Source organism: Triturus cristatus, chromosome 10 (genome assembly GCF_964204655.1).
Source record: "Triturus cristatus chromosome 10, aTriCri1.1, whole genome shotgun sequence".
NCBI lineage: Eukaryota > Metazoa > Chordata > Amphibia > Caudata > Salamandridae > Triturus > Triturus cristatus.
This window is the reverse complement of record NC_140593.1, coordinates 914,860,419-914,875,816: the sequence shown is the minus strand read 5'-3', so window position 1 is coordinate 914,875,816 and position 15,398 is coordinate 914,860,419.

The window sequence follows — 15,398 nt, the reverse complement described above, 5'->3', positions numbered from 1 at the left end:
CCATCTCTGTAAGCAATACAAATGAGAAGCCGCGGTCCGTGCAGGTAACAGCGGTGGGGCGATGGGGGCACCTGGGGGGATTTCAAGGGACGATGCAGAGGGAAAATTAAATCAATAATTAATTTTCCCTCAGCATCGTCCCTCGAAATCCCCCCGCATGCGGCCCACCGCCCCACTGGTGTTACCTGAACGGAACGTGGCTGCAAATGAGTATTCCTAGTTGAGGGAATAAAAGCTTTTTCAATATCAATTGACACTGCAGCTGAATTGCTGCTGTGTCGCCTTGCATGTCATCATAACATGTGCTGATTTGCCTTAATTATGCCGCTGTTCATCTAATAGCGATTAATCCTGACAGCCTGGGTGCACCAACACAGTCATCAATGGCGTCATTCTGTTGGCTACTGCCTTGGCCAGTATTTCATAATCTAAATTTTGCATGGACAGGGGACAATTAGCGCCTCGTGTCCTGCCTTCGGTATTGCCATGATCACTGCTTCCCTTGTCATATCAGGCAGCGTCCCTTGCACGTGCACTACTTCATCATTTTATGGCATTTCCATGTCAGAGCAGCAACATAAAATTCTGTAGGCAGGCTGTCTCCTCACTGTATTTTTCCTTCTGCCATCCTTGATGGCAGCTTTAATTTCCTCTCTTTGCAATGGGGCATCCAGGTCTTCCCTCTGTACATCATTTAGTGTTTGGGCCTGATCCCTCATGAGACTCATCCTCTCTCTGTCTATCTTCTTCCCCCTGTTGATTGCTACAGGGTGCAATCATAGTCCAAAATCACCATATGTATTCTATTTTGGCTGGTTTTAGCCACTCCTTCAGAGGCCTGGATTGCCATGAGTAGCTTCCTGCAATCTTACTGCTTTAGAATCCAGGACAGTAACCAACCCGGTTTTTCTCTTTCAGTATGTTGCCTAGTAATCACTGCATTATGATCTAAGTAAACCAATCAACCACTTATGTCGCTGTGTTTCGCCCTGGCCTGTAGTATGACCTTGTATTATATATTTTAGATGCAACCGCAGCATCTAGCTCGGCTATTGTTTTTTCCACTTCAATCACTTTTAGTTGTAGGGTTGCCCTTGCCCCACATGTTGTGATGATTTAAATACCCCGGCTGTAACCCTTAAAGACGTCTCACTCTATCCTAACATCTGCTGTTGTGGCTTCGTTTAGTAAAAGATATTGCACAATATGTGTACCCACTAACTGTTTGTGCAAGCTGTCTTGCAGGGTTTCCACTCTTAAATTTCAGGTCGTGGCTCGAGGCCTACACGGCCCCTAAAACTAATCAAAGCAATCACCGGCACATGGCCAGACTCAATCATCGCCATGTGCTCTACTCATCCACCTGCGAGCCTACAATATGGTCTGAGTATAGGATCAAGTCCAGTCTAGGGTGCCATTTATGAACCAGCAAATAGTGTGTGTATCATCATAGTAAGAGGTGTGCAACCCTTCAAGTATCTCATATTCCCCAGTGTGTCAGAGCCCCAATGCCGTCACCATTGCTCCATTTGGCAGCGGTGGAAAGATTCTATCTAATCCATCAACATGAACACAATTAAGTCACCTTCCCACAGCATTGGTGTGGTGAGCATGTGCACCATTATATGTTGTAAGGAGTGCAGAAATGTCCTCTGTTCCGTATTTGGTATGTAAAAGGAAATTAGAGGCTTGCCATCCGGTTACCCAATCACAAAAACATATTTACCATCTGGGTCAATTTCCACTGCTTGTGCTTAATATGGGAAACCTGATCTGATCCATATCGGAAGTATTCAGTGCAATGCGACTATTCATACCTTTTCCAGCGCAATAATGTAGCATCTTGTCACACTATGGGGCATATTAACAAGGGTTTTATCTCCGCTTTTTTGGCTTTAAAAGCCAAAGAAGCGGAGATAAAAATATCGCCCTATCAACAACAGGGTGCTAACATGCAAAATCGCATGTTAGCACCCTTTTTCACTACGCTTCCCTTTGCATCTCTAATGAGATGCAAAGTGGGCGTTCCAGAGCAAAATAATAGGAGAAATGTCGCTAAGCGACATTTCTCCTATTATCAAGCTTCACGCTAACCCTGTTAGAGACAAAACAAGCAGCGCTAACCACGGTTAACGCTGCTTTTTTATGTCTGCTAATTTTCAGACTTAGCCATGTAATCCAATGGGAGGTGGATTACATGGCTAAATCCACCATGGGCTATCAACAAGGATATCCCTATCCTTGTAGTTTTATCGCTGCATTACCGGCGATAACCTCCCAAAATGCCGCTATTGCTGGATTTTTTATCGCCTAGGCGGTTAGCGTTGTTAATAACGCGATAACAAGGCGATATTATCCAGCGATAGCGGGTGTTAAAAAAATTAACGTTAAGCGCCCTTAGCGTTAATTTTCCCCGTTCCTTGTTAATATGCCCCTATGTGCGTTTCCTGGAGACATGTTATATCAATGCCTTGTCTGCTCAGAAAGCTATGTACTCTATGCTGGGCACCCCATTCCCTGCACATTCTATGCCATATATGTATAAGAATCCAACTCCATCATACAAGGATGTATATGCATGAGAGGAGCAGCAGCAAACGCTTCTTCCCATGATCATGTAGCCTCCAATCATCCAACTCTGCCAGCGCCTCTTCTGATGCGGAAGCTTACAGTCGTAGGGAGAGAGAACTCCTCATCATTTGTAGGGTCGGGCTGACATCCCTACAGTAACACAGTCATCAGTCATCCTACAGTGATCATCTTGAGACCACTTTAGGACCTGCAGATGCGCACCTTAAATCAGCATGTTAGGAGTGGCATTGTGGGTTCCCTCACACCTACAAGAAGAGCGGAATGGGGTGAGTAAGTTGTGGGGGCCTCCTGCTCCTCAATCCAGATAGACTGGCCTACAGGCCTAGAAAACATTGTACTGTATCTCCCTGCAGCTTATATATAAAGAGGCTACAGCCAGCGCTGCACAAACTCCACACATCAATCCCTTGTTCCCAAGCATCCCACATCAATTTGTTGTCTCTCTATCAAGAATGGCCATCTTATATTGCATCAACTGCAAAAGATGCCAACTGTGACTTACACTATAAGCCCGTTTTCACAGCTACCTCTTCTGCTGCGACTGGGACGGGGGCGGACTGCATGCCCCAGGCAGCACTGCGGCAGACCAATGCCTGTGCCAGCAGCAACATTGACTGGAGGCGCCTTTAAAAACCAGGGAGGGCTCCCTCAGCACGGGAAGCCTGTTTTCACAGCCGCCACTTCTGCTGCGACCGGGACGGGGGCGGACTGCAAGCCCCAGGGAGCACCGTGGCAGACCAACGCCAGCAGCAACTGTGCCAGGAGGCGTCTTTAAAAACCAGGGAGGGCTCCCGCAGCGCGGGACGTGCGGGGGCCGTGCCCGGGCCAAGGGGGGGCCTGTCTGAGCCTGTCAGAGGCAGACAGAGGCAGGGTTCACCCCCCTTGGCAGTAATTCAGCATCGCAAGCATCAAAAGTACACAGCGCCCCTAGGTAAGAAGTATTTCTTTTATCCTCATGGAACTTTGAGAGCTGGATGGGTTTCTATTCTTCAACTGATCTACCTGCTTAAATGTGATGATACCTCCTTGGCCTGTTGTTCCGGACTCAAGTTGCCCTGAACTCGAACTTACTGGAAGCCTTACTTGGCCAGACAGAATACTGTTTTTTATTTCTTAAAGACACATGTACTTGTTATACACTGACTGGCATAAATACTTGAATGCTGGATTTTGATATACTGTACAAGGGACCCTGTATCCAAAACTTACTAATTAAAGAGTTATTGCATCCTCTCTCTCTTATAACTGTCCTGTGGCTATTGCAAAAGCTTGATAGCTTCCCCAATATCAGAGTAAACATCCTAGCAGCAAGTTTGAGCGGCTTGCTGGTAGGACAATGGGGAAAAGGAAGGCAATAGAGTCAGCAGCCGGTAGGAAAAAGATGGCTAAGCTTAGTAAGACAGTGACTTCTGCAGCAGACAACGGCACCCTAGCAGCTATTGATGAGTTGATCGAAGAGGTAAAATCTATGTTAGCAAACGGGAATGAAGTACCATCCAAAGGCACTAAACAAATCTCCACTTACTTTAGTAAGCAAAGCAAAGTGACCACCATAAAACATACTCCAAAGCAAACAAGCCCCCTAGTAACTACATTGCACCCCAGGGTCTCCCACAGCTACGCAAGCTAATCCTCCCAAAAAAGATTCCCCCAATCGAGACATTGTAGAATTGGTTGATTCAAGCCCCTTAGCTGGGGACTTTATCAACTTAGAATGTTAAAATAGATACCTAATACTAGGAGATGGTCACAAAGAAAATTCTGGGGGACAAGCAGAGGAGAAGGAGTGCAACAGGAGGCTTTTAGCCGGTTCTAGGGAAGTAGGGACCCAAACTGAACTAGAGGACACAAATGAGGTGTTGAGGGACCTTCACCTGAAGCAGAATTCTATACAAGAGGAGATTGCAGGACTTAAGGGGATGCTTTTGGATTTGTCAAAATGGCTGCCTATAACCTCAAAAGAAGGAAACAACTCGACAGCCTGCTCTATAAATCTTGGTGGAAAACCGGATCTGACCAATAGGGTAATTGTGCGACCAGCACACCTACCTGGCGCACATCCTAAAAATCTTGCAAAGGATCCAACAATCCAGAACAAACATCCAACTAGTCTAGCCCCTTATCCAGCAAGGCCAACTTCACTTATGTCTCACACATAGATTGAAATGAATAAGCCACTATGAACCAGGTCCGAACCAGAAAAACAGCTGGGAAGGGGAGGGCTATCATCAACTACAGAACACTCACCTGTTAATCCATTATCCGATCAAGTACAAGCCCAATACACACAATGCCTTCTTGACAAATGTCCTAAGGTTGAGCCGGGGAGCCAGGGAAGACGAGGATTCCTTGATTAATAAAGTGATCCATTGGATCAGATCCAAACCCCAGTGTCTTTCTGTAGTGAGATCCGACATCATAAGAGCTGAAAGGTTCCAGCAGAAAGTGGGGAATATGGACGTTATACAGTTAACTTTCCACTCAAGGTACATAGCAGATAGCTTAATTGATATGAACCTACCGTCACACTCCCTCTTCAAAACAACAACTGGCATTAAAAAAAATATTCCTGAACTAATGAAGTGCATTAATACACCTCAAGATACGCAGGAGTCAACAAACTTAGACTCTGTAGATTGACTGGCTCGGCAAGATAGGGAGATTATAAAGGTAAAGGGAGTCCATTCCAAACAAGATATGAACCTTGCTAGTTCTAGCTTCAGCTTTCAACCTAATCATGATGCCATCCTAGAACAAATACTACACCATGAAACCAGGGTAAGCAGCCTCTATCCCGCAGGGGAGAGTAACTCTCGCTCTTAATCTAGTGACCCCACAATTACCGATACAGCCTTGGCCCCCAACTTAATACAGATAGTTTCCTGGAACATTGTTGGGCTCAAACAAAAAGTTAAGGAACCTGATTGGCAGAGCTATGTTGAAAAGTTTGACCTTTGTCTCTTCCAGTAGACATGGGCTAGTGAACCACAGCATAAAGTAGGGTAGAGAACTTTCAGCAGGGAGGCACTACAATAAAAAAAAGGGAGGGCCTCTGGAGGACTGATAATATGGGTAAAAATTAATTTAAATGTCACTATAGAAATTGTACCCACTGGTTCATTGGACATCTTGGGCCTGAAACTTAGGTTCTCAAATGCTACACAGCTGTATCTTTTTAATATATATGTAAGACCTAGGGAATGTTCAAAAGAAGCACACTTACTAGAACATCTTAAGAGGTCCTGGGATCCATAGACCCAAAAGATGCCATCATAGTGGGGGGCGATTTTATCTGCTGCTGTGAAGCCATGGTGGGACTCGATGTAGTTTCCGAAGAGGAAGATCAAATCAGAGGGATCCCCCTCCTCACGATAAAAAAAGAAGTGAGGTGTACTACCTCTGCAATGCAAATATTTCATCTTACCATAGAGAAAGGTCTTAGGGCATGCAATGGTCATTTCCCCTCAGACCTTGCGTGCACAAACAACTTCTCAAGCAAAACTCTACATTGAGAATAGATTATGTGCTCATAAGCACAACACATTGGGCATACGTAAAGGACTTTAAAGTAGAGAGACGAGAGCAACCACTTCCTGCTTTGCTTAGATCTAGAGGGGAAACAATTTCCAACTCATGAAACCCTAGAAATTGACCCAGGAGTAGAAACAAGGCAGCCTCTGGTAACTAATAACCGGCGGTCAGTCAGATGGCCTGCCATATTAGATCAAGTTGAACCTCTCACTAGCATATATAACATCTTTAGTGACCTAGTAGCCTCCTACCTGGAGCAAGATCACGAAATTAACCCGATAACAAATACCCATCAAAAAATGGTATAGCAAATACAAGTCCACCTAACCAAACCGCCAATAACAATAGGTTCAGCGAAGGCAGGGGTGCAGTCATCTAACCCCTGGTATGACAAGGAATTCAGATTGGCCAAAGATCGGCTCAATAATGCCCTCAAAAACAAAAATATACTTGAGATTAGATTAGAAAGATCAAAATATAAGAAAACACAAAAGATAGCCCAAAGAAATTGGGAATATGCATCTGGGAAGATCTTATAATATCTGTAAACTATGGGGACCAAGCTATGTTTTGGAAATTGATGACCCATGGAAGTAAACGAGACATGACGGTGTCTGACCACTATCTAGATCTCAATACCTGGCAGAGTCATTTCTCAAACCTCTATGATATTACTATTGATTTGGATTCCGCCCAAGACCCCACAAGTGACCTTTGTGGGCTTTTAATATCAAGACGAGCACCACCTTTACAGTTTAGCATGGAGGACACGGCGCTTGCTATAGCAGCCATTAAGCCATCAAAGGTGCCCAGCCGAGATAGAATACCAGGGGACTTATTCAAACATACCTCGGAAGTATGGATGCCATACATAAACGAATTAACAAATGCAATAGCTAGGGGGCAGCTGATTCCAGAGTCGTAGAAGGGTGCTGAGATAGTCCCTATCTATAAAAAGGGCAGCAGAGAAGAGCCTGCAAATTACAGACCCATAAGTCTGATAGACGTTCTACAAAAGGTCTATGCAAAACACATTTTAACTAGGCTTACTGATTGGATGATAGCAGAGGATATACTTTCACCGTGCCAGGCTGGCTTCAGGCAGAAAACAAGCACAATAGACCAAGTTTTTAGACTCCTGGACCAAGCCTGGAAATACACAAGGATAATAGCTAGCCACTTGTATGTTGCCTTTATTGATTTAAAGGCAACATTCGATTCCATCCCAAGGGCTCAGCTGTGGGAAAATCTGCACCAACAAGGTGTACCTGATGAGATCTTAATCCAAATCATAAGGCTACATGAAGGCAACTATGCCAAGGTACGATGGGGCAAAGGAAGCAAACTTACTGATGAGATCCCAGTTCAGAGGGGAGTGCGCCAGGGCTGTGTCCTGGCGCTGACTCTGTTCCTCTTGTACATAAATGATCTGGTTGAGCACCTCCAAAAATCTGCCCATGAGTCGCCAAAACTTGGAGGCAACTTTATCTGCGCTTTAACATTCGCAGATGATACTATTCTGCTGTCCCAAACACCAAGTGGCCTACAGAATCTACTTCATAGCTTCAACAAATACAACTTTGGAACGTGTACAGAACTTTGTATACTTGGGAGTCACTCTAGACTCTAAATTTTCCTGTGCCCCACAAATAGAGAAATCAAAGGCCATTTTAATGCAAAACTCTATTCCCATTGCAAAAAAGCAAGCTGAAACATCCTCAAAAGCCATTACTCCTGCTCTGGAAGTATACAAGGTCAGAGCCCGAACCACCGCTTTATATGGTGCAGGGCTATGGAGAGGGAGTCCTCTTAATTCTTAAACCCCTAACTATAGGAGAAAATAAAATGTTGATAATGTTTATGGCCCTTCCTCAACACACTCCACTGATTCCCCTGACCTATGACTTGGGTATTAAACTCTTGGAGCACCTAGCTATCTGGAGAACCTTGTCATTCTGGATCAGAACTTGGCCTACACTGGAACTAGCAACGTACAGAGAATCACTCAGCGAACTGTTGGAACTTGACACCCAAGTCACCTTTCCTTGGACGAGCCATATTGGAAAATGGCTCTTTGATCTAGGTCTGAGTAGATACTGGAAGAATCTGAGACTGCTGACTCCTGAATCAAAACGTGAGATTAGGCTCATATTCTGGAACTTCATTAGAAACATGATAACTTCAAACAGCACACTTGGTAGGCTCACCACGCAATTCCTCCAGTTTAAAACAACTCCCTGTTTTGAGCCATTTCTGGACGAGATATGAACTGTTGCAGATAAACACTTTCATCTCCAAATGGGCAACACCACAATCTAAGGAGTGGGAGTCTCATTGTCGTTATGCCAGTTGGGAGTTGATGAGGATATCTCACACGTTCTGTTCTTTTGCCCTGCTTATAAAATTGATAGAAGGAAGTGGATAAAACCGTTAGGCAGGTGCCTTAGTGTCAGGAAACTGAATGAAATGCTGCTAATATTAATTTCATAAGGAAAAAGAGCAGGCAACATTTTTAAATGTTATTTCTATAACTAGGACGCCAGGCCGAAGCCTCTATCTAGTGGTTATGGTGCACTACTTTGTATGAGTAGGTATGTTTAAAAATACTCAAGGGGAACAGATACCTCAACCATGCACCATACTGCTACCCTCGAATTATAATTCATCGAAGATAATATTTCTATATCTTTGGGGAACGTGGACCTAATAGGCTCTGAAGATGGCGAAACAATTAATTTAGTGGGGTAGATACACTGGAAAGGCTTTCGTTTAAGTTTGTATTGCACTGAAAGTGAAATTGACAGATTCTGTGTAATTAACCAAAGGTTTTTATTTGTCATGCATTTTTATAAGTTTGATATTTTTAGAAATATTTTGATGATGTTATGAATTGATAAACTTTCAAGACAGGAGCTGACCGGAGCACCCCATTAGTTTTGAAAAATTCGCGAAGATTCGTCAAACGGCGCCATTGGCAAAAAAAAACACTTTTTGATTAGAAACAAGGTCCTAACTATAACTACCTACTGGCGACCCTCAGAATTGAAGAGGAATTAATTCCCCAACTTAAACCGCGCCACAGGGTGTGTTTGTACACATGTCAACTCAGGCCCTGCCCCCTCCCTTCACCACTGTGCAAACACACCCCCTGGTGCGTTTTATGTTGGGGAATTAACTCCCCTTGAATCCTGAGGGTCCCTGGGGTCCAACTAGCCCACCAGGTACCTCCAGTAAGCGCCATGGATCTGCGTTGCAGAGTGTTGTTAAAAGGGGCATGGCCTCAGAACACCTCTCTGCAAGGCAGCTCCGTGGCACATACTGGAGGTTCCTGGTGGGCTAGTTGGCCCCCAGGGACCCCCAGTATTGAAGGGGATTTAATTCTCCAATCTAAAATGCGCCACAGGGCACGTTTGCAGGGTGGTTTCATGAGGGGGCGGGGCCTAGGCACGATCGCATCTTTTTTTATTTTATTTATTTTTTGGGAAGGGGGACTGTGTAGCCCCCCCTTCTTTTTTCTTTTTTGTGACCCTGGGGACCCCATCCCCCAGGGCCTGACCCCCAATGTCAAAAACAAAAAATTTATTACCGGGAAGGGGGCCGCGTGGGCCCCCCTCCCCTTGCCCAATTCTGGGCCCCGGGGACCCCATCACCCAAGATATGGGCTTTTTTATTTTGGAGGGGGGCTGCATGGCCCCCCTCCTAAGGCCATTTATGGCCCCGGGGACCCCATCCCCCGGGGCCCTTCTTTTCCGTTTAAAAATATATATATATATTGGGGAGGGGGGCCTTGGGTCCCCCCTCCCTGGCCACTTCTGGCCCTGGGGACCCCATCCACTGGGGCCTGGCCACCTAGTTGGGGACCGTGGGGGAGACCCAATTCCCTCACGGTCCCAGCCGGCTCCCCGCCTCCTGCGGGAGCCGGCATTGCTTTTTCACATGGGTAGCTGCTAAGATGCAGCTCCCCGTGTGGAAAAGCATTTTGCTTTGGTTTTTTTCTTCCCAAAACCAAAGCAGTTTGCCATAGCAAACAGCAGTGTCCCGGTGTGGGCACCCTGGGACACTGCAGGAGCTGGCCCTGGGGGGTGGCGGTCACCAGGGCCATCAAGACCCCGGGGGTGGTGGTCCCCGGGATTGGGGGGTCTGTCACGGACCCCCAATTTAAATATTTAGAGCCCCGGGGAGATGGTGGTCCCCGGGGCATGTGGGGGGGCTTGAGCCCCCCACACAGGGTATTTTATCATCAGAAAAAGCCCCGGGTGTGGCGGAACCCAGGGCTGCGGGGGGCAGTGTGCCCTCTGCAATCACAATTGAGTCGAGCCCTGGGGGATGGTGGTCCCCGGGGCTCGGGGGGGCCTTAGAGGCCCCTCCAACATTATACTATAATGCCCCGGCGGGTGGCGGTCCCCGGGGCAGGGTGGGGGGATAGGGCCCCCCCACACTTTCTTTTTGTGTATGCCCCCGGGACTTGGCCCACAGCGCAGATTTTGCCGATTTAAAAAATAAAAATAAATTGTTGGGGCCATGGGGGTCCTTGTGGGACCCCCTGAGCAGGCCTAGGGGGTCAGGGTGTTTCTACCCTGCCCCCTTTTTGCGTTCTGCGCGTTTTTTCTTGTGTTTTCTGGCTGCCAACACTTGCTGGTTTGGAGTGTTGACAGCCAATTAGCATACAGCTCATGCTCGTCAGGTGCGCGGATCCACCGCGCCCATAGATATATCTATGATTTTACTTTTGATTTTCTCAGGAACTACTGAACGGATTTACACCATTTAACCAAAACGCACGACTCTGAACCAAGGGCTACCTTTTTGCCAAATTTGGTGTAATTCTGTTCAGCAGTTCGGGCTGTAGCTGCGATTAAAGGTTCCTATGGAAAATTGCATAGGGAAAACACGTTTTGGGACCCCCCTTTTTTCAAGGCCCCTGCTTGACGAATCACCCTGAGACTTTCAGGATCGGAGCGGACTGGAGCGCCCCACCAGTTATGAACATTTCGCGAAGATTCGTCAATCGGTGCCAAAGTTATTCCAAATAGAATTTTGCAGATTTCCTATGGATAATATGTCCTAACTATAACTACATACTGGCGACCACCAGTAGGTAATATATATATATGTATATATATCTTTATTACTTCGATTCCAATTCGGTGACAATACTCCGCCGAACAAAACAGGACACAGACCCAAAGTAAGTGCTCAATTTGTTGTTTACTCCTTCATCGCCATGACGCGTTTCAGCTCGTCAAAGCCTTGTTCACATGACATGTCGGAGCCAATCCGTGTAAGTTATTTAAAGTGCAAATACAATTACGTAGCCACATCACATGATTTGAAAGCCATGGAAATAGAAACAGTAAAATTGCCAAAATAGAGCCTTAAAACCAACTTGCGACTAAAATGTAAATAAAATACTCATTTTGATATCAAACCTTCTGTTGCTCATGAATAATTGTAAAATACGTATTATCTGCAACCAGACAGGTATAGTTGGCTATGAGGAAATTAAATGCAGAAAGTTACTCACATGATCTAATAACATGCCTAATATAAATCGTATGCAAATGCATATACATAAAATACTGAGATTTTCAAAAGGTATCGAAGGCAGTATATCAATTAGGTACCTAGTTGGAATAGGAAATTTGCAGGCATTACTGCGTGGGCTTAGAAAGTGGATGGGCTTTCGTGTGGAATGGAAAGTGCCAACACCAATAAAAAAGGGGGGACAAAAATAATATTGAAATAACAAGATTAATGAAAAGAAATTACTCGAGATGTGTAACAAAGTACGAATCTAGTGGCTAAGGTATATTATGTAAAACTCCAAGTTAAAATAACTGAGTTAGCCCATACGTAAGTTTGGCAAAGTGAATAAGGTGCGAAAAGTGCAAAGTGCCAGAACGGGAGAATGCAAAAATGCATTGACAGACCAGAGAGTGGAAATTAATGATAGTCCGTTGGCATAAATGACGAAATTTAGAATATGCGGGAGGACAGGACAGAGTCACCTCCAAAAATATATATTTTGATCTGAGACAAAGTTATAGCAGCAACAAGCACAGATTACCTCAAAGGACAATTAAAAATGTGCAAATTTGCAATAAAAAGGTGTGAATAAAGTGCCTGGTGTCAACAAAAGACAAAGGGCCTCATGTAGGTAGCCAAATACCGGTCGGTAACGGCCGATTTTCGGTAATTATACCGTTACCGACCGGTATTTTGGCTATTGGTATGTAGGGGGACAATTTCTGGATTCGGAATTTACCGAATCGGTAAAATTACCGAATCGGTAAAATTGCCGAATCGGTAATGTTACCGAATCGGTAATTTTACCGATTCGGCAATTTTACCGATTCGGTAAATTCCGAATCCAGAAATGAGATGTAGGGGGAGTGTGTGGGTGTTTTTAGGAGTCGGTATTTACCACCAACTAATAGTTGGTGGTAAATAATTAATGGATGTGTGTAAGCATTTTTAAGCGCTTAGCAGTGTGCAATGTGGCAGACATACATGCCCTTAGGGCATGTATGTGTGCCACATGTGCACACATGGCCGAATCAGGGGTGCAACAGGGTGTCAATGTGACACCCTGCCACCCTTGCATGTTCTCCACCATTACCGAATCGGTATTTACCGATTCGGTAATGAGGCATACCTTCCCCTCAATGGGAAGGTATGCCTCATTACCGAATCGGTAAATACCGATTCGGTAATTACCGAATTGTAACGAATCGGTAAAAATTACCGACTCATTACCTACATACGAGTTACCACTTCTTAAATACCGATTCGGTAACGTTCGGTATTTAAGAAGTGGTAACTGGTATGCTACCTACATGAGGCCCAAAGTCTCTTGGAAAAACGGAGTTAGGAGGGTAAGGCAATGGGAGGTGCAAATGATTAGCAAAAGATAAAATATGTATAAAATATGTATAAATATGTGCAAAAAAGCAATTGTAAACAATTTTCCATTTGACAATAAATATATATATCTCTTAATAATAAATAGTCATAAATATGAATAAATAAATACATAAAATCTTTACATCCCTGATCTCCCTCTCCTAAAACAGTTCCAGGACCAGATATTTGACCATGAATGAATTATATACAAATGCACATTAATTAACTGCATCTAAATCGTAACCCCATGAAAATGTTTAGGTCAAGCATTAAGAGAGAATGTCATACACCACTTGAGTCTTATAAGAAATCCTTATCATAGTTACAGACATGTGTAAAGATCTTCCGTGGCATTCAAACCCCCTGGTGACTTGGTATCAAGCTGAATAATATATCTAGTCTCCAGTTGTCTCAATTTCTGGTCCCTGTCACCACCCCGTCTGCTAGGGGGTATACTGTCAATCACATAGTAGCTCAAGTTTTTGATGTCTGATTGATGGAATTCTTTAAAATGCCGAGCTACCGGATATGTATTGTCCTGATGAGTTATTGCTCGTAGATGTTGTAAAACTCTTTTGTGAACCTGAAGTTTGGTGCTTCCAATATATCTTAGGTCACAAGGGCACGTGAGAACATAAATAGCATATTCGGTTTTACATGTGAGTAAATTTTGTATTTTGTACTCTTTGTCACAAAATGGGGTGGTGTAGGTCTTGGTGTTTTTGCCATGAATACATGCTTTGCACGTTTTACATTTAAAAAAGCCTTTGTGCGTCTGTAGCCATGTAGTACTCTCAATAATTTCAGGGTTAGTGGTGACTAAACTATCCCTCATGGATGGTGCTTTGCTGTACGTAATGGACACACGTTGCGGCAGCAAAGGTCCTATTACTGGATCGTTAAGTACCAGTGGCCAGTTATTTTGTACTATCTTTTGAATGGCTTTGTGTTGGCGACTGTAACCTAAAATCAAACGAAATTCTGGGGCTACAGGGAAGGTGGCAGACATGGAAAGGGAAGCTGGAGGTGTATGTTTGTCTTTTAACAGGCTGTCCCGAGAGCACCTCATGGATTTGGAGATCGCCTGTGAGACAATGTTGGGAGCATACCCTCGAGCGAGGAATCTCTCTTTGCTCTCCAATTGGGCTTTATGTAAATCCACCTCATTGCTACATATGCGTCTTAAACGAAGCATCTCACCGTAAGGTATGCTATTTATCAAGTGCTTAGGGTGAGAGCTCTGGGCATGCAAGGTGGAATTGCCAGCTGTCTTTTTTCTGTGAAGGCGTGTCTCTAATGCATTATCATGAATATAGATTTGGGTGTCTAGAAATTCAACCTCAATTTCACTGATGGTGGCAGTAAATTTCAAATTCAAAAGATTGTGATTAATACCAGACACAAAATTAGAGGCTTGTTCTTTGGTACCCCGCCAGATAACAAAAAGATCATCAATATAACAAAGCCATTTGATGATATGGCTTTCAACAATGTACTTGTGTTCAGTTTTGAGTACCAGCTCCTCCCACCACCCCATGTGAAGACATGCGTAGCTGGGGGAGAAGCTGGCACCCATCGCTACACCCTGAATTTGCTGGTACAGTAAGTTATTAAACATAAAGATGTTATTGTACAGACAATATTCCATCATTGATATAATCATATCGCTATGTTGCAGATCATATGTAGGATTTTTTGCCAAGTAGTACTGGACTGCATTGATGCCATCAGTGTGTTGGATGCTGGTATAGAGCGAAGATACATCTAGAGTCATTAGTAAATAATCTTGTTGCCACTTTACATCCTTTGTTTTCCTGATGAAGTCACCTGTGTCACGCACGTATGACTCTAGATTTTTGACATGGTTTTGTAAAAAATAGTCTACATAGATAGATGTATTTTCCAGTAATCCATCCTTGGCTGTAATGATCGGACGACCTGGCGGTTTGTCTCTATTCTTATGAATTTTAGGAATAAAATAGATAGAGGGAGTTGTAGGATTGTCTTTCTTGAGGAATCTATATTCATCTTCGCTGATAAGGTCTTTTCCTTTCCAAATTGCCAATTTTTTGTAAAATTTAGAGTAAGTGTCTTTAAGAAGTGCTGTGCTGCTGCGACTATAGCATTGTCGATCATTTAGCTGGCTGAATGCCTCTTTTTTGTATTCCTCCTGGGGCCAAAGGACAATATTGCCACCCTTGTCGCTGTTGCGTATAACAATATTTTAATTTTTTTGAAGTTTTTGAATCAAGTTCGAATACTGCTGGTCTTGTTTGTTATATTTTTTCTTAGTATTCAACATTGATTTATTTAGTTTTTTGATGTTTGCCGTGACTGTTTCATGGAACACGTCTATTGCATCTCGTGGGGCA